At 37.1% G+C, this 10374-nt stretch overlaps 1 protein-coding gene across 4 annotated transcripts in view; it reads right to left on the bottom strand.

Annotated features, from left to right (window-relative positions):
* The window catches only part of Zdhhc15 (zinc finger DHHC-type containing 15), a 106071-nt gene that overhangs the window by 5765 nt on the left and 89932 nt on the right, over positions 1–10374 (bottom strand). The window contains exon 12 of one of the 4 annotated variants that reach the window (XM_017799249.2): positions 4900–4952. The exons of the other annotated variants lie outside the window; for them this stretch is intronic. The gene's annotated coding sequence lies outside the window, so the exon portion shown is untranslated. Of the gene's footprint in view, positions 1–4899; positions 4953–10374 lie in introns of those variants that run through there. 4 annotated transcript variants of the gene reach the window in all.

The raw sequence follows: 10374 nt of genomic DNA, 5'->3' as shown, positions 1-10374 counted from the left end.
GTCAATTGCCTTAAAATGAATTTTTCTGTATGAAACTGTGTATTTTAACCATGAAGTGGAGATCTTTTTTAAATGTTAAAACCTCATTTAATTTTATGTCTTATAGAGTTTATAATGAGTAAAAGATTGTACAAGTGTAATAATTCATCTGTAAACCTAAAAATGTACAGCCAATTTTAAAAGATGTACTCTAGCTCAGAAAAATGTTATTGAATAGGTTAATGCTGTTGTAACGAAATGCTTCTTCTAATTAAAAAAAAACGAAAAAGGTGAGAAGAAAATAAAACACAGACTAAACACATGAAAAAAAATATTATGGTGGCACCCAAAAAAGACATATAACTCAGCTGTGAGGGTTGTTCAGTGATATCCTGAATAAACGTGATGGAATATGAAACTTGGAGAATAAACACTATCCAGTCAGCTGAAGGGGTTAAGGTGGAGAGGGTAGGAGGTTCCTGAAGAAGCATCTCAGTCATGGGAAATCCAGGGTCAATGTTTGAGAGGCTAAGAGGAGAGTATGGTTCAGGCACAGTGTAGGGATAGGACTGGTAAAGAGGAAACTTCCCAGTTGGGAATAATGAGACATGAGCCTGGAGACATGATAGGGGCTCAATCATGAAATAACTTGTAAACCACATTAGAGAGTTCAGACCATGCCGAAAACAATGGAACTCTGTTCATTTTAGTTGCAATATGGACAAGACTGGAAACAGGAAGATCAGTTAAGAGGCTATTAAAGTAATACAGGTGACACATGGCCTAGAGGTCATGATAATTAAGGCAGAGAAGTCATGGCTTGCAGAGGTATTCAGAATTATAATCTCCACATTGGTGAGTAATTTGATGAGAACAGGATCTGAATGAGAAAGCAAAATAAGAAATGGGTTTTTATTTTTGAGAGATTAAAGGTGAATGGCACTTGGTTGGTTATTCAGATCTAGATAGAGCTGGATGAGACTTCTGAGCTGGAGAGGCATAATCAGTGGTGTTTAGCCAAAGCACAGATCGATTCCCTGATGTGCTGTGATGGTGAGAGGAAAACCTAGCAAAGTTTTGGGAGATGAGTTTAAGAGAACTTGTAGTGCTAGAGAGGAGGAAGGTGGAAATAAGAAATTTGAGAAAAGCAGTTTTTGTTTTTACTTAGATTTCTAATAAAAAATGTAAATATACTAAAATTAGCTTTTGCTTAGCACACAGTTCTGTGAGCTTTTACAGATGCATAGAGTGCTGTAACTGTCACCATAGATATACTGCAGAGTTTCCTTCCATCCTAACCCTGGAACCCAAAGATATATTTTCTTTCCTTATAATTTTATCTTCTCCAAAATGTCATAAAATGGAATCACGTAGAATGTAGCCTTTTGAGATTTTTTTCCCACTTAGCGCAATACATTTGAGATTCATCTATATTGGTGCAATTATCAATGGTTCATTCTTTCCTATTTTTGACCAATATAGCTTTCCGTTTTTACCCATTCATTCAATTGAAAGACATTTGCTTTGTTTTCCAGTTTAGGCTATTTTAAATAGAGCTGCTATAAACATTCACATGCAAATATTTGTGTGAGTACAGCTTTTCATAAGTATTCAGTAATAGTTTGCTGAGTCATATAGTAGGTGTCTACCTTTATAAGAAACTGAAAGATTGATTTTCAGAGTAGATTTACGATTTTGCATGTCCCAAAGAAATATATATTGTTCTGCATCCTCATTAGCGCTTGGTTTTATTGCTATTTTATTTTTGAGATGGTCTGATGTAACTCATGCTCACAATGTAGCTGGGATAACCTTGAACTCCTGATTCTTCTGCTTCCGTCTTCCAAGTGTTGTGATTACAGGCATGTGCCAGACTCAGTTTATATCACATCGAAAGAAAAAAAAAAAACCTTTTACCTATCCTAGTACGGCTGTTATGAATTCCCCTTACGGTTTAAAATTTTCTTTTTATTATTTTTATTTTCTGTGTATGAGAGTATTGCCTGCATGTGTGTAAGTGCACTTGTGTCATGCAATTCCTGTGGAGGTCAGAAGAGGGCGTTGGATCCCATGGAACTGGAGTTACAGATGTATGTTAGCCACCAAGTGGGTGCTGGGAATTGAACCCAGGTCATCTGCAAGAATAGTCAGTGCACAAAGGCAGAGGAGGAAGAATGGTGAGTGATTGCTTATGTGTATGGGGTTTCTTTTAGGGGTAATGAAATGTTCTAAAATGGATTTTTGTGATGGTTGCATAGTTCTGTGAATATATTGAAAACCACAGAGCTATATATGCTTGAATTACATAATGTGTGAATTATATCTCAATGAAGCTGATAAAAAATATTCTTGTATTTTTTGAAAGATTTATTTTTATTAATTTTAATTATGTATACTTGTGTATGGCTGTGTGAGGGCATGTGTACATGAGTGCAGGTGTCCATGGAGGCCAGAGGCATCAGATCCCCTGGAGTTGGAAGGCAATAATGCGTTTCCTGACTTGTGTGCTAGGAACCAAATTTCAGTCCTCTGCAAGAACAATACTACTCTTAACCACTGAGCCATTTCTCCAGCCTCTGTACTTGTATTTTAAAATTTAATTTTAAAATAATTTTAGCTTTTTTTGTCTGTGAATCTCATGTATGCCTATAATGTGTTTTGATCAAATCTACCCCCCCTTTCCCTCCCCTCTAATTCCTTTTCTATCTCCTCCACCAGTTTTCCTTCACAGCTCTATGTTTTCAAACTCACTGAGTCCACTTAGTGCTGCCTGTATGTACATGGGAAGCCTGTCAGAGACCATACCTCTGAAGAAAACCAACTCTCCCTCTCCCAGCAGCTATTAATTGCCAACAGCTCTATTTAAAAAGAGTCTAAATGGAGGCAACGTACAATGGTGGAACAATCCATTATTAGATACACCAGGATAGCAAATAAAAAGCTCGGTGCCAGGAATGGGTTGCTTCTTTTGGAGCTGTTGGCCAGTGGGTTCACATAGATCCTGCAAATATTACTGGGTATTGCCATTGCTTTTGATTACCCTCCAGAGCTTGATGGTAAGACCCTATTGCTGAAGACATGACATACTTGAGTCATAGACCATGGAGAAATAAAACTTGTGCTGACCTTGAAGTTTCATCCCTAATGGCTAGCTTTCATAATGCTGGAAGGTGCTATGCATGCTACCAGAATTAAAAAGCAGTCATCAATCTTAACCTGTGGGCTACAATAAGGACTGGCCTGGCAAGATATGCCCACTGATTCAGTAATGGCATATGGAGTAATCACGACTTTTGGATTGGATTTAAAGGCTGTTCCACAAGAGGGAACTCATGCCTCGTACCATTAACTGGGCCCCAAACCCATGGCTGGTTAGGTAATAGGCCCTAGGGAAGAACATACTATTATTCTGTAATACTTATGTAGTACAGAATACTGTAATACTCCATTCCCCAATAATGAACAAAGTAATAAATTTTTAAGATTTATTTATTATGGTTGTGGATGGAAGTCAGAAGAGAACTTATGGAATCTGGTTCTCTCCTTCTACCATGTGGGTTCTAGGGATTGAACTCAGGTTGCCAGGCTTGGGGGCAAGTGTCCTTACCTGCTGAACCATCTTGGCAGTCTTGTTCATATCTTTACATTTAGAGCTGAGGGTATAACAGAGTGGTAAGGTGCTTGCCTACCATGCAAGTGGTCCTGCCTTCAATCTACAACACCACCCAAACTTAAAAACTTCATTCATACAGCATTTTACATAGATCTACAAATTATTCTTCAAAATAACTACTTTTAATCATTGCATAAAATTTCATCACAAGGATGGAGAAATTTGTTTCACCAGTCTCTTATTGATAGATACTTACTTCTGTTTTAAGATTTCTGACATAATAAATTGATGATAAATAAAATAGTTGTGCAGATCTCTGGTTATTTCATTAAATAATTTTTGTAGTTACAAACTAGAATATTAGGAACACATTAGGGCTTTTGTACATATTACTGACTTGCTCTCATATGAATGAGTGATATATGAATTTAAAACTTATATCAGCAAGGTATAAGAATATAAGTTTCAGCATGTCTTTGTTAACATTATGTAATATAATTTGTAAATCTTGGCTGATTTAATAGATAAAGTAGGTATTCCTTAACAGTGAAATTGAACAATTTTCACATATATTTAATTTTATTGTGTTGTCACATCCTTTTTCCATTTTTTAACTGATGTGTTTTTCCTTTCTTACTAAATTTCAAGAAATTCCTAAATTAAGGATGCTAAATTCTTTGTGCTATTTATTTTATAAATAGTTTTTGCACATTTATCTTTTCATTTTGAAGAAATTATCACTTAGAATCGGTGAGGTTTTGTGAAAATACTATGGAAATAGTTTCCTTTTGTATACAAAAACTTGGGAAAATTTAAAAGCATTAACATTTGTTAATTCCAAGTTTTAAGCATATGGGTATTTGTTTACCCTTTATCTTTTAAAAGTAATTATTTGAAAGTTTCATACAATATATTTTCATCACATTACCCCCCCAACTTCCTGCCCTCCCACTTACATGTTCTTTTTTCCCCATAGACTCCAATTTGTATTGCCCAAATACTCTTGAGAGTAGTACCAATCTTAGAATGTGGTTGACTTAACAGAGGCCAGAGCCTTAAAGGAAACTGAATCTTCCTTTCCCAGAAGCTATCATATGCCCCCCCCTCCATGCTGGGATTTTGTCTTGTGCAGGTCTTGAGCAGGTCTTGTGTATGCTATCACAGTTGCTGTAAGTTTCTTTCAGTAAAAGACAACTACCATGGAAACCCTTTATCATTCTCTTTAATTAAATTTTTTTCAAAACAAAATAAAGTATATAGAACAGAGATAAAGAAGAGGACACTAAGGAATCAGTTCTCAATAATGAAGCTCCCTCATGCAGCGGAGGGCCAGGAACACAAAAGGTCACAAATGGCCAAACTGTAGAGATAAAGAACAAGAGTCTGTTAAATAATGGTCCTTGGACAGGAACACTTTATTAAACTTCATCCACCCAAGGCTCAGGGGCCATCGCAGAAGAGGGCACAGAGGGACTGTAAGAACCAGGGAGGATGGGCATGACCACAAGGAAACAGAGTCCTACAAGCTCCTGGGAACCTGCTTATATGAGTCTATGGCATAGGTGTCAGCCATACACAAGTACCATGCAAACTCAGGCAAACCACAACCCAGCATAGAACTGGGAAAATGAATATCAGACTCCAATCTTATCTAAAGGAATGTTGGCAACTGATTGCTACTAGAAAAACAGCTGATCTTCCTAAAACAAGGGACTCTAGATAAGCTGACTAGACTCAGCGAAAAGACTTGCACTGGGGAATGGCTGGGGGCACTGACAACACAGTGGGCAGTAACAGGGATGATAGAGTATATGGGCTCCAGTGAGGGGGAGAGGCTTTGGGAGGGTACCATTTGGGATGGGGATATGAAGATGATTAAAAATAAAGTAAAATAAAATAAAATAAAAGTAGTTAAAAATAAATAAATACATTCTGAACTTTAAAAATGTTTAGTAATTTGGACATATATAATATATTAAACTACTCCATTGATAGGTATTCAAGTTGGTTTTAGTTTGGAGAGTTTACAAATAGCATAGCAGAGACTAGCTATCTATATATTAAAAAGTCTTTATCTCTTGATAAGTTTTAAAATATTTAGTCCAGTTTTGGCAGGATAAGGCTGAGATCCTAGCAGACAGCCTGAGAGGGTGGATTCCAACCTCCATTGTGTAGTGGCTCTGATCTCAGCAAACTGCCAGAGAGTGCCTAGTTCTGGCCTCCCTCTGGCATTTCTCTGACAGAGGTGCTGAGAATGCAGGGGACTGCCTGAGAGCCCCGGGATCCTGCCCCCACATGTTGGTGAGATTCCCCTAACTGTGCCATACCCATCCCCCTGGGATTTTGTGAGGCCCCTCCCAAGGCCCCAGGGCAGATCTGGCTTTGGTAGGCTAAGGCTGAGATCCTACCAGACAACCTGAGAGGGTGGACTGTCTGAGAGTGCCCAGATCCTGCCTCCACGTGGTGAAGGAAGCCTGAGGGTACCTGACTGGAACCTGAATTGGGCTTCTGTGGGTACTCCTGAATAGCTGATCTGAAGCTCTCTGTTCTCTCCAAATTAAACCTGAGAGAACCTGAACCTTGCACCAACCAGCTTTACATAACCAATAAAGAAAAGATCTAGGCACCTGGATAACACAAACAGAAGCATACTTCAACTTAATTCTCATATCAGAATCATAAACAACAAAAGGAATTCACATGCCAAAATCACAATGAAAGAACAATAAAATGGAAAGCCAAAACACTAATGTCCCCACCAAACTCCACCAATCCTGTAGAAGAGTCCTACAAAGAGAACCCCCTAGAGATAACCCAGGACACTGAATTTGAAAGAACAATCATAAACATAATCAAGGAACTCAATGAGTTTAAAGAACACATGAACAAACAAATCAAAGAACTAAAAGAAGATGGGGATAAACTTCTGAATGAATTCACAAAAAAGAAACATTGAAGAAAACTCAGGCAGAAATGAAGGAAGTGCAAAACTCAATAAGCCAACTTGAAACAACAGGGGAAAGCCTCACTGCTAGAATGAATGAAATGGAAAACAGAATATCAATATTGGAGGGTAAAGTTGAAGAATTGGACCACTCAAGCAAAACTTATGGAAAATTTAAAAACACAGGAATGGAATATGCAAGAGATGTGGGACACCATGAAAAGACCAAATCTACAGATCATAGGCACAGAGGAAGGAGAAGAATTTCAGGTTAATGGTGTTGATCAGGTTCTAAATAGGATTGTGGAAGAGAATTTCCCAAAATTAAGGAAAGACACCCTATACAAATACAGGAAGCACATAGAACACCAAATAGACAGGATCAGAAAAGAAACTCCCCACGATATATCATAGAAAAAACACTAAATATACAGAACAAAGAGAGAATCCTGAAAGCATCAAAAGAAAAACAAGTCACATACAAAGGAAAGCCCATCAGAATTACAACTGACTTATCAATGCAAACTAAGAAAGCCAGAAGGGCCTGGACCAAGGAATTTCCAGTTCTACATGACAATAGATGTCAGCCCAGAATACTTTACCCAGCAAAAATGTCTATTATAGCTGAGAGGCAAAGAAAAATCTTCTATGACACGAAAAGCCTGAAAGAATACATGTCCACAAAACCAGCCCTTCAAAGAAAACTTGAAGCAATACAGAGAGCAGAGAGAGAAACATGTATACCCCAGGGGCAATGAAAGAAAATGAATAAAGGTACAATCTAGGAAACAAAAATTAGACAGAGAACACAAACAGCAATCAAAATGATGGCAACCAATACACATCTTTCAATAATACCCTTAAATATCAATGGCTTGAACTCCCCAGTCAAAAGACACAGGCTAACTGAATGGATTAAGAAACAAAATCTATCTCTTTGCTGTCTGCAAGAAACCTATCTCATCTTCAAGGACCAGTACTACCTTAAGGAAAAAGTATGGAAAAGAATATTCCAAGCAAATGGCACTAAGAAAAAAGCAGGGGTTGTAATTCTAACATCTGACAAAATAGACTTCAAAGTAAAACTAATCAGAAGAGATAAGGAGAGTCACTTCATTCTGATCAAAGGAACAGTTAACCAAGAAAATATTACAATCCTTAACATATATCCACCAAAATCTGGTGCACCCAAATTCATAAAAATAACACTATAGGACTTTAAGACACAGATTAACACCAACTCAGTAGTAGTAGGGGACTTCAATACCCCACTGTCTCCATTAGACAGGTCAACTGAACAAAGAATAAACAGAGATGTCTGAATTAAATGATACCATACATCAAATGGATCTAACAGACATCTTTTGAATATTCCACCCAAGCACCAAAGAATATACTTTATACTCAGCATCCCATGGAACTTTTTCAAAAATTGATCAGATAATGGGCCACAAAAAAACCATAACAAATACAAAAAAATTGAAATAATCCCATGCATTCTATCGGACCTCAATGCAATAAAGCTCAAAATTAACATTGTACAAAGTCATAGTCACTACAGGAACTCATGTCGATTGAAGAACACACTGCTAAACAGCGAGTGGGTCAAAGGAGAAATTAAGAAAGAAATAGAAGAATTCCTGGAATTCAACGAGAAGGACAATACAAAACAACACAACATCTAGGACACTTTAAAATCAGTCCTAAGAAGGAAGTTTATAGCTCTAAGTGCCTACATTAAAAAATTAGAAAGAACCCAAATAAATTATATAACACTGCAACTCAAGGCACTGGAAAGGCAAGAACAAATGAAACTCAAACCCAGCAGAAGAGAAGAAATAACACCACCCAAATCCAAACCCAACAGATGAGAAAGAATATAATACAAAGAATCAATGAATCTAAGACCCAATTGTTTGAACACATAAGCATGACTCCTGGTCCAGCTAACCAAAAGAAAGAAAGAGAAAATCCAAATCAACATAATCAGAATGAAAGGGGAAACATCACAACAGACACCCAAAAGATCCAGACCTTTATAAGGGAATGTTTTAAAAACATATATACTACCAAATTTGAAAATGTAAAAGAAATGGATGGATATCTAAATTCATGGGAACCACCAAAGTTAAACCAAGAAGAGATGAACAGTTTAAACAGACCCATAACATGTGAGGAAATTAACACAGTAATACAAAGCCTCCCAACTAAAAAAGCCCAGGTCCAGATGGATTTACAGCAGATTCTACCAGACATTTAAAGAAGACCTCCAACCAGTATTACTTAAATTATTCAAAATGATTGAAACAGAGGGAGAACTCCCAAATTCCTTCTATGAATCCAGCATCACTCTAATACCCAAACCAGGTAAAGACACACCTAAAAAAGAAAACTATAGACCCATATCCTTAATGAACATAGATGCGAAAATTCTCAACAAAATACTTGCAAACCACATAAAGACGCATATCAAAAAGATCATTCACCATGATCAAGTAGGCTTTAATCCCAGAGATGCAGGGCTGGTTCAATATATGCAAGTCAATAAATGCCATTAATCACACAAATGAACTTAAAGACAAAAACCATATGGTCATCTCAATAGATACAAAAAAGGCTTTTGACAAAATTCAGCATGTATTTATGTTTAAAGTCCTAGAGGGAACTGGACTAGAGGGAACATACCACAACATAATTAAAGCTATATACAACAAATCCACAGTCAACGTCATTCTAAATGGAGAAAAACTGGAAGCATTCCCATTGAAATCAGGAACCAGACAAGGCTGTCCACTACCTCCACTTCTCTTTAACATAATGCTTGAAACTCTTGCTAGAGCAATAAGACAGGAGAAGGAAATTAAAGGACTACTAATTGGAAAAGAAGAGGTCAAACTATCACTTTTTGCAGTTGATCTGATACTATACCTAAGAGATCCCCAAAATTCCACCAGTAAAGTCTGAGAACTGATCAACACTTTAAGTATAGTGGCAGGTTATAAAATCAATCTATAAAAATCAGTAGCCTTTCTATATACCAATAACAAGCAATCGGAGAAAGAATACAGGGATATACTCCCATTCACAGTAGCTGCAAAAAAATATCTTGGAATAAATCTGACAAAAGACACCAAAGATTTCTACAATGAAAATTTTAAATCATTAAAGAAAGAGATTGAGGAAGACACCAAGAGATGGAAGGACCTGCCATGTCATGCATTGGAAGAATTAATATTGTGAAAATGACCATCCTACCAAAAGAAATATGTAGATTCAATACAATCCCAATCAAAATCCCCATGACATACTTCACAGAATTAGAAAAAAAATCCTTAAATTCATATGGAAGCACAAAAGATCCCAGATAGACAAACCAACCCTGAGCACAAAGAGCAGTGCTGGGGGGGAATTACTATACCAGATCTCAAAGAATACTACAGAGCTATAGTCTTAAAAACAGCATAGTACTGTTGCAAAAATAGACACATAGATCAATGGAACATCATTGAAGATCCAAACCTGAGTACACGCATTTTCAGCCACCTGACATTTGACAAAGGTGCTAAGAACACACAATGGGGCAAAGACAGCATCTTCAACAAATGCTGCTGGCAAAACTGTATCTCCACCTGTAGAAGAGTGAAACTAGATCCTTATCTCTCACCTTGCACAAATGTCAACTCCAAATGGATCAAAGACCTCAATGTGAAACTGGAAACCCTGAAACTATTAGAAGAAAATATTGGCAGTAACTTACAAGATATAGGTGTAGGAAAGGATTTTCTAAATCAGACAGCAGTTGCTCAGGAATTAAGGTCAGCAATCAATAAGTGGGATG

Source organism: Nannospalax galili, unplaced genomic scaffold (genome assembly GCF_000622305.1).
Source record: "Nannospalax galili isolate Female #2095 unplaced genomic scaffold, S.galili_v1.0 scaffold238, whole genome shotgun sequence".
NCBI classification, from domain to species: Eukaryota; Metazoa; Chordata; class Mammalia; order Rodentia; family Spalacidae; genus Nannospalax; species Nannospalax galili.
Note: the sequence above shows the minus strand (reverse complement) of the source record. Positions and strands in the feature narration are given on the sequence as shown.